Genomic DNA, 9,686 nt, shown 5'->3' on the forward strand with positions numbered 1-9,686 from the left:
CAGCCCACAAAACTGGTCATCTCCCATACCCTCCTGTCTGCTCTGTATTAATCAGCACAGCCTGTTTCAGATGCCCCCCAAAGCTTAGTGGCTCAACACAACAAAGGCGAGTTTTGCCTTCAGAGTCCAATATGAGTTGAGTGTAGGGGACATTCTACTCCACTAAGGCATTCGGGGACCCGGGCTCCTCCCAAGTAGCTCCACTCTCTTTCAGGGCCTTGGAGTCCCACCCTGGGTCTCCTGCATCCAACAAGCAGACGGGAAGAGAACAGAGGGAGGATGGTCTGGCAGGTTTTAGGACCGTGCCAGGCAGGGTCCTTTAGCCCACCTTCCGCGGGCCAGAAAACCAGCCCCATTGTTAGCAGTGGTGAATTTGCAGAGGTGTGCAGCAGCTTGATTCTTGTCCTCTCAGAGGAAAGAATTCGGCTGAGGGACAGAAGTAGTTTTAAGGCAGAGGGAGAGACCGAGGCAAGTTTTAGAGCAGGAGTGAAAGTTTATTAAAAAGTTTTAGAGCAGGAACAAATGGAAGTAAAGTACACTTGGAAGGGGGCCAAGCGGGTGACTTGAGAGATCCAAGTGTGCCATTCAGCCCTTGACTTGGGGTTTTATATATTGACACGGTTCCAGGGTTTCTGTTTCTCCTCCCTTGATTATTCCCCAGGGGCGGGCTGTCCAGGACTGCCCACTTGCGTGGTGGCCTGCCGGCACTTGGGAGGGGCCACATGCACAGCATGTTTACTGAAGTTGTGCACATGCTCATTTGAGGCATTTCTCCCCTTACCAGTCGAGTGTTCCTAGAGGAAGGTCATATACAGGTTAAACTCTGTCATTTTGCCTCTTAATGCGCATGCTTGAGCCCACTCGCCCGGCTCCTGAGATCTTCCCAGGAAGCAGCTGCTCATCAGCTTCAGGTGTTTTCTATTGGGAGCCTTCCTTTCCTTAGTGCCAGCTATGCCCAATTATTATTTTAGATTGACAGTTAACAACTGCCTGACCATCACCTGATGGTTGCCTGACATTGCTGTGGGCGGTGGGGGGTCCTCTCCTGCCCTGCTCATTTCTGCTTAGCTACCTACTCTAATACTATGACCCCACCTTACAGCAGTGGAAGCTCAGAAAGATAACCTTTCCGGCCGGGTGCAGTGGCTCATGCCAGTAATCCTAGCACTTTAGGAGGCCGAGGTGGGAACAGTTCAGGAGTTCAAGACAAGCCTGGCCGACATGGTGAAACCCTGTCTACTAAAATACAAAACTTAGCCAGGCATGATGGCGGGTGCCTGTAATCCCAGCTACTTGGGAGGCTGAGATGGGAGAATAGCTTGAACCCAGAAGACAGTGGTTGCAGTGAGCTGAGATCACGCCACTGCAAGTCCAGCCTGAGTGGCTGAGCAAGACTCCATCTCAGAAAAAAAAAAAAAAAAAAAAGATAGCCTTTCCATGTGTCCAAGAGGAGAATCAAACCTGTTTTATGAACATATTGTATTTTTTCTGCTACCTGCTCCTGAAGCAGAGGCTTTTCTGAGAGGAAACTTGAATCTATTCTCTTCAGGCCATTCTCTTAGAAAATAGGCCCAAAGTGATACTCCATGTTTCCCTGCAAATCCTATAGCAGACGATGTCTCATCATGAAATCCTGCAGGCAGACATGGGAGAAAGAAGGTGGTCTTCGGGAGAGACGGAGCTGGTGCTGCTCGCAGCTCCACCGCTCCTTGGCAGCTCAGCTTCCTCCTTTGCAGGATGGAAGTGGTGGCATGGAGGGCTTTGAGCATTGGTGACAACATATATGAAGAGTGGCCAGGGATATTACTGTCCTTGTCCCTGCTCCCCTGTTCTCCCACCCCCCAACCACCTACCACCACCCGTCCAGAGTCACAGTCAGGGCTGCCAGGACAGGCACGAGTTCTTCTGGCTGCCTGGGTGGTCTGGTTTGTTTTCAGCCGGTCAACCCCGCTGACAGGGCAGAAACAATGGGGAAGGGGAGTAAGGATCAGGACAGCCTGCGAATGTAATTAAGCGAAAGCAAAATCTGAAAACCCAAATCCCTCTCCCGCCCCAACCGATGCCAGCTTGATCTTTTTTGTTTCTGGACCCCGCCCCCAATGCACGCCCCCACACTTCAAGCTCAGCTGATCCAGATGGTCTGTGGATGCTGAGAGCCAAACAGTGTGGGGAATTGGTTGTTTCATAAGCTCCTACAGACTCTGTCACTAATTGTAAACCCATTTGGGACACATTCTGAAACAAGAGGCTTTTCACTAACTTCTAGTTCCTAAACAAACAAACCAACAAACACAAATCAGGGTTCATGATTTCTCTCTTATTCTACCCCTCCCCAGGCTCCTCCTCACCTTGCTTGAAAACAATTACTTGGGAAACAAAGGGCAACACCCACTTCGTGCGCCTCTGGTAATACCGCAGTCACCTACGAGCTCTGGAATCAAGAGAGTCATTGTTCTCCTAGCAACCCGAACTGCCCCAGCTGCACGTGTCTGGTGCTTGGATTACACCAGCCAGCAGCGGGGGTGTGCATGTTGCTAGGAGAACTTGAACTTGAGTTTAAATTTGCAACCTCTCCTCACTGCCACAGCTTTCTTTCAGCCGCAAACAGACACACGCTCAACTGCAGAATCCACAACACTGGGCCCAACTGGGAAATCCCCAGCCTCAGATAAGACCGGTGTGCTTTTATCCTTTTTTCTTATTTTCTTCTTTCTTGAATTTCAGACAGAGTTGACAACCACACAAATAAGTAAGAATTATGAAGATCCATTGTACAATATCGACTGAACACCTCCTATGGCCGGCTGCTGTCCTGGGCACTTCAGACACAGCATGAAGGAAACAGACAGAAGACCTTCCCCTTAGAGAGTTTGTATCTGGGGTAGGGAGGATGCTAAGCAAATAAACACATCAGTATCAGTCAGGGGTCTCCAGACAAACACATCCAGGAGTTAGATTAGCTCCAAATCTAGATGACATAGATGTGTGTATATGTACATATTACATACCTGTATAAAGGAACTTATTTCAGGAATTGGCTCATACAGTTGTGAAGGCTGGCAAGTCTGAGATCTGTGGAGCAGGCTAGCAGGCTGGAAACTCATGTAGGAATTGATGCTGCAGTCCTGGGGCAGAATTTCTTCTTTCATAGGGAAACTTCAGTTTTGCTCTTCAAACCTCTCCACTGATTAGATGAGGCCCACCAAGCTATCAAGGGTAATCTCCTTTACTTAAAGACAGCTGATCATAAGTGCTTACCACATCTATAAAATACATTCACAGCAACACTAGGTTAGCGTTTGCTTCAATAACGGGTCTTATAGCTTAGCCAAGTTTGACACATAAAACTAAGCATGCCAAATGCATGCCCAATGTGTTGGGTAGTGATAAGTAAGTACAATGGGGGAAAAGAAAGCAGGTGGAGAGGGACAAGGAGCCCCAGGCAGTGGGGCACAGGAGACCTACCATGTGAGATATAATACATCGTTCAATACAAACTTGAATGAAAAATAAATGAACATACCGAGGCACTGCATTCAAAAAGCACAACAAAATCCTCACTTAGTGACAGATCTGCTTAATCATAACTTTGCAGCACTGGAATTGAGGACAGGAGAGAGGCCATTCGCAGAGCTGTAATTAATATCAGCACAGCCAAAGCAAGAAGCAAGCGTTTATTCTCCGGTCTTGATGGATCTTCAGAAACAGATCCCTGTCTACAACAGCCTCCTGGCTGAATTCCTGCTTCCATGCTCGCCCCTCCCACCACTCCTCTGCTCCCACCCCTGACAGTGGTCACAGGTGCCTGGCCTCTTCTCCCCGCAGCCCCACTTCACTTCCCTGCACCGCCTCCTCCCACTGCAGCTGCAGTCCCGGTAGCTTCTTGCTGGTTCCCCAGCACTCCTTCTCGCTTCTGCCCCAGGCCTTTGCTGCTCCTCCTCCACATCCTGGAAGGGTCTCCTCCCAGCCAGGTGCCTGGCTCTCCCCCCACATCCTCCTCAGAAAGGCCAGCCTTGACCACCCCATAAAATAACACCCTCCTCATCACTCTCTGCCTCCTTAGCCCATCTTCTTGGTCTTCGTAGCGTGTATGTTAAATATCTGTTTCTCTGTTGATTGTCTTCTCTCACTCTGTTTTTTTAAATTGTAGTAAAATAATATAAAATTTACCATTTTCAATTGCACAATTCAGTGACATTTAGCACATTCCCAGTGTTAGACAACCATCACCACTACCTAGTTCCAGAACATTTTCGCCACCCCAAAGGAAACCCATACCCATTAAGCAGCCACTCCCCATTTCTCCCTCCTCCAAGCCCTGACAATCTGTCTCTGTCTCTGCCTTCTGTCTCTGCGGCTTTGCCTATTCTGGGTAAATTACATGAAAGAAATCATACAGTATGTGGCCTTTTCTGGCTGACTTCTTTCGTGCAGCATGATGTCTTCGAGGTTGGTCTGTGCTGTAGCGTGGGGCAGTACTTCATTCCATCTACGGCTGAAGAGCGTTCCATTGTGCGGGTGTGCCATGTTTGTTTCTCCATTCATCCACTGAGGGACATTTGGGTTCTCTGCACCTTCTGCCATTGTGAATGATGCCACAGTGAACATACATGTGTGGTGTTTGTTTGAAGGGGACTCTGTCTCCATCATTTTGTGTCCCTGGCCTGTGAACAGACCTGCAGATTAAACTGTGGACAGCTTAATCTTCAGGCAAATAAATAAAAGGCAAAGTTTGGCATCTAATTTAATTTTCCCCAGGCCCCTTTATCAACCTTCTCTGCCACAGCAAGGCCAAACCTTTGTATCCACACCTAACCAATACCCACACCCTAAGCCAAACCCATCCAACAGAGGGGCAGGGGTCCAGCTGGGCTCCTCCCAGCTCCCTACTTCCCAAAGGTAAGACATCCAGGCCATCGAGCCAAATGTGCCTTTCGGAATTCCCATACAGCCCCAGGATTCCCCCAAAACAAAGCTCTTTGTCCTCAGGTAAAGGCTGACTAGTAGGCTAATAAGACTTTGGATATTTCTTTGAAGGGGATAAAATCTCAAATTTTACAATTAGAAATCAGGCCCTAAGTACCACAAACCAGGTGGCTTAAACCAACAGAAATTCATTTTCTCATTATTCTGGAGGCCAGAGGCCTGAAATCCAGGAGTCAGCAGGGCCACACTCCCTCTAGAGGCTCTGGGGAGGAGTCCTTCCTTGCCTCTTCCAGCTCACAGTGGTTTCCAGCAGTCTTTGGCCTTGTTCTTGGCATGCAGCTGCCTAATCCCATCTCCACCTCCATCTTCACATGGCATTCCTCCCTTGTATCTCACATCGTCTTCCTTTTTTTTTTTTTTTTTTTTTGAGACAGAGTCTCACTCTGTCACCCAGACTGGAGTGGCGCCATCTCAGCTCACCGCAACCTCTGCTCCTGGGTTCAAGTGATTCTCTGCCTCAGCCTCCTGAGTGACTAGGATTATATGTGCCTATCACCACACTCAGATAATTTTTGTATTTTTAATAGAGATGGGGTTTCACCATGTTGGCCAGGCTGGTCTCGAACTCCTGACCTCAGGTGATCCATCCACCTCGGCCTCCCAAAGTGCTAGGATTACAGGCATGAGCCACAACACCCGGCCCACATCATCTTCTTAAAAGGACATCACTCATATGGGATTAAGTGCCCACCCTACTCCAGCCTGATCTCATCTTAACTAATTCATCTACAATGACCATACTGCCAAATAAGGTCAAATTCTGCAGTAACTGGGGGTTAGGACTTCAACACATCTTTTCTGGAGACATAATTCGTCACTTTGCAGAAGGGGTCATGGGATATATAGCCTCAATTTTACTAAAGTGTAAATGATTGGTAAGGTATTGAGGAGGGCAGGGAGCTGCGTACAAATGAAGACCATGCGTAGGCAGGGTTCCACTGATGAGGAGAAATGGGCAAGAAACAGGAGAATGGAGCCTTCCTCTCTCTTCCTCTGTCTTCCCTGCAATGTAGCTGAGGGCCAAATCTGTACCTTGCAGCCAGCACAGCTGCAGAACAGGGCAAGGAGGTATCTCAAGTCTCCTAGAGGGACCCTTGGAATGTGCAGAACAGCTCACTCCTCTGCTCAGAACCCTCCAAGAGTTCCCTTGTGAGCCCGGCTAATGCCCACAGGGCCCCAGGCCATCTTCCCTCCACACTCCTGCTCCTATCCCTTCCCCACCTCTCACTCCACGCCAGCCACACTGGGTTCCATCCTGTCCTTGAAAATGCCCAGCATGCTCCTGTCCTGGCACCTGTGTCCTCCTGGTCCCTATCCCTGGAATGTTCTTCCTTCCTTCAGAGATCTACGTGGCCCAAACTGCATTCTATCCAGCCTTCCCTGCATCCCCTCCATCCTACCACTTTCTATGACCCTCTCTTGCTCATTTTTTCCATAGCCCTTGCCACCACCTGATATACATATATTTACCTACTTACCATCAGTCTTCTCCACTAGAACATGCACACATGATGGAGGGAACATCGTGCTGTGCTCTTCATGGCCATATTCCTGGCCTCCCAGCAGCCCTGGCCTGTATTAGGTGGTCAGTGAAGTATCATCAGATAAAGGAAGCTGCTGTGCCACACCAGGTGCTAGAGGAGCTCTGCAGCTGCTGGAGGGCCCCTGCACCGGGGCTGGTGTCCTGAGGGTCAGGGAGGGGTGGCTGGGCTTCAGATCCCTTCCTGCCTTGGGCACAGGGACGACCCCAACCTTACCTGGAAGGGTTGCTGTCCTCAGCAGGCCCCACACGGCCCCACACCTCCCAGAATTGCTTGCCTCAGGCTGGGGAGGGAGTGGCCTCAGGGTCACCTGTTTCCTGGCTCTTCCTGGCAGCCTCTGCCACTCCAGCCTGGGTAGTGGGGAGCCAGAGGGTCCATCTAGGCAGTGCATTTTCTGTTTCCTGCAGCTGATGCAAAAAATCACTACAAACTCAGAGGTTTAAAACAACACAGTATTATTCTCTTACAGTCCTGGAGGTCAGAAGTCCAAAATAAGGCTAATGGGGCTAAAAATCAAGGTATCAGCGGGACTGGTTCCTTCCAAAGCATGGGGAAGACAATCCATGGCCTGCCTTGGCCCCTCCTCCGTCTCCAAAGCACAGCCGTCCGGTCTCTGGGTCTCTGCGAGTGCAGCCCTCCAGTCTGTGCTTCCCGGATCTTCCTGCCTTCTCCTCTGACTCTGACTCCTGGGTCCCTCTGATGAGAACCTTTGTGATTACCTGGGGCCCACCTAGATAAGCCAGGCTAATCACTTCAAGATCTTTAACTGCATGGACGAAGTCCCTCTTGATCTATGTGAACATTCCTAGTGCCAGGGATGAGGGCTTAAGCATATCTGGGAGCTGTTGTTCAGCCTCTGGCTGGCAGGAATGGAGCAGCCCTGCTCCCTAACCGCTGTCAGGATGTTACCGGAAAGAAGTCCTGATCCAGACCCTAAGAGAGGGCGCTCGGAGCTCACACAAGAAAGAATCTGGGGCAAGTTCACAGAGTAAAGTGAAAGCAAGTTTATTTTAAAAGTAAAGGAATAGGCCAGGCATGGTGGCTCACACCTGTAATCCCAACACTTTGGGAGGCTGAGGCGGGTGGATCACCTGAGGTCAGGAGTTTGAGACCAGCCTGGCCAACATGGTGAGACCCCGTCTCTACTAAAATTACAAAAATTAGCCGGGCATAGTGGCTTATACCTGTAGTCCCAGCTACTCAGGAGGCTGAGGCAGGAGAATCGCTTGAACTCAGGAGGCAGAGGTCGCAGTGAGCTGAGATCACACCACTGCACTCCAACCTAGGCAACAGAGTAAGACTGTCTCAAAGAAAAAAAAAAATAGGAAAGGAATAAAAGGATGGCTACTCCATAGGCAGAACAGCCCCGAGGGCTGCTGCTGGCTATTTTTTATGTCTTGATCGTATGCTAAACAAGAGGTGGATTATTCATGAGTTTTCTGGGAAATGGGGCAGAGATTTCCCTAGGAACTGAGGGCTCCTCCCCGTTTTAGACGTACATGGTAACTTCCAGGCATTTGTAAACTGTCATGCACCGATGGGAGTGTCTTCAGCATGCTACCGCATCCTAATCAGCGTATAATCAGCAGTGAGGGTAACCAGAGGTCACTTTCGTCACCATCTTGGTTCTGGCAAGTTTGGGCCAGCTTCTTTACCACATCCTGTTTTATCAGTGGGGTCTTCGTGACCTGCATCTTGTGACCTTCTGTCTCATCCTGTGGCTGAGAATGCCTAACCTCCTGGCGATGCTGCCCAGCAGTTCTCAGCCTCATTTCACCCAGCCCCTATTCAAGATGGAGTCACTCTGGTTCCAACGCCTTTGACAATGACGTGCCAGGCACCTGTCCCACCCTGCTGAGGTGGGACCTTCCCTCCCAGAGTCCTTCTATCAGCTCCTCCTCAACCCCAGCTTCAGATCCCCCAACACCCGACCCCAGGCTTTCCCACAGTTCCAGGACAGCTGCAGCCCCTGGTTACACTTTTTGCTAAGGCCGAACCAGGGCTGGGCAGTCTCAGGAACTGGCGTCTCTGAGGCCGGGATGGTGGCACCTCCTTCAACTTTGAGGGGAGGGGTACAGAGACAAAGCAGGGATGAGAGGGATAGGTTAATATCCCAAGGTCAGTTTCACACATTTTTCTTCTGTTCTTTTGCCTCCTGCTTCTTCTCTTCCCCAGAAAACACTCTGGCTTTTCTCCCTCTAGTTCTCCATCTTCCCCTACCTTAGCTAGTGACACTCAGTGCATCCAGCACTTTCCATAGTCAGTGCACAGAGGAGGGCATTCACAGAGTCTATGCTGGGGCTCTCGCTCCCCTCACCCACCCCACACACAGGAATCACATTCTGATTGACGTTCGATGGGAAAAGAGGCCAAGCACATGGACACTGCCCCACCACAGCCCAGGGTGACCACAAGAGCTACAGAGCCATGAGGGCCACTCCCAGTGCCACCGTCATCCCTGATGGCTGTGAGACCCACCCCCAGAGAGACTCAGTTTTCTCTTCTATAAAATGGAGATCATCCCTTTCAGGATGACTGTCCCTACCTGTGGTCCCCAAATTCCTGTCATAACTGACAAAATGTCCATGACGTGGAAGAATCGTTGTAACAGCAGAACTAGGAAGAAACAGAGATCATGGCTGCAAGAACCTCAGACTGTATGGGCACCTGGGGCCAGAGGTCAGGAGAACCCACAGCGTCCAAGACCAAGCCTTAACCAGGGCAAGTGCCAACTTTCACAATGGTTTTACATGCTGGAACAACCTCCAGACCCCTCCCATTGTTCCCCCTCAGGCCCCAGCAAACCCCATAGGGCCGAAGAAGAGGTCCTGTAACCGCCCAAGGGATTCACCTTGCCTCCTGCCTAAACAGAGCCAATTTATCAAGACAGGGGAATTCCAACAGAGAAAGAGTAATTCACACAGAACCGGCTGTGCAGGAGATCAAAGTTTTATTGTTACTCAAATCAGTCTTCTGGAAAACTCAGGGATCAGAGTTTTTAAGGATAATTTGGTGAGTAGGGGGCCAATGAATCAGGAGTACTGATTGGTTGGCCCGTCAAAGCTGTTTTCTGCTGAGTCAGTTCCTGGGTGGGGGCCCCAGAACTGGCTGGCAGGTCCAGGTGGGGCCATCCAGTTGTTAGAAATGTAAAAACCTGAA

The 9,686-nt window shown here is 50.0% G+C and overlaps 1 long non-coding RNA gene across 1 annotated transcript; it reads right to left on the reverse strand.

The window, feature by feature from the left end:
• Positions 1 to 473: 473 nt before the first annotated feature.
• LOC140710203 (uncharacterized) lies at positions 474 to 7,803 on the reverse strand. Its single transcript, XR_012091143.1, has 3 exons — positions 7,712 to 7,803; positions 6,805 to 6,934; positions 474 to 794 (listed from the first exon to the last, which is right to left on the reverse strand). It is a non-coding gene; the product is annotated as an uncharacterized lncRNA (long non-coding RNA).
• Positions 7,804 to 9,686: the final 1,883 nt, after the last annotated feature.

This window comes from Chlorocebus sabaeus, chromosome 25, assembly GCF_047675955.1.
Source record: "Chlorocebus sabaeus isolate Y175 chromosome 25, mChlSab1.0.hap1, whole genome shotgun sequence".
Taxonomy (NCBI): domain Eukaryota; kingdom Metazoa; phylum Chordata; class Mammalia; order Primates; family Cercopithecidae; genus Chlorocebus; species Chlorocebus sabaeus.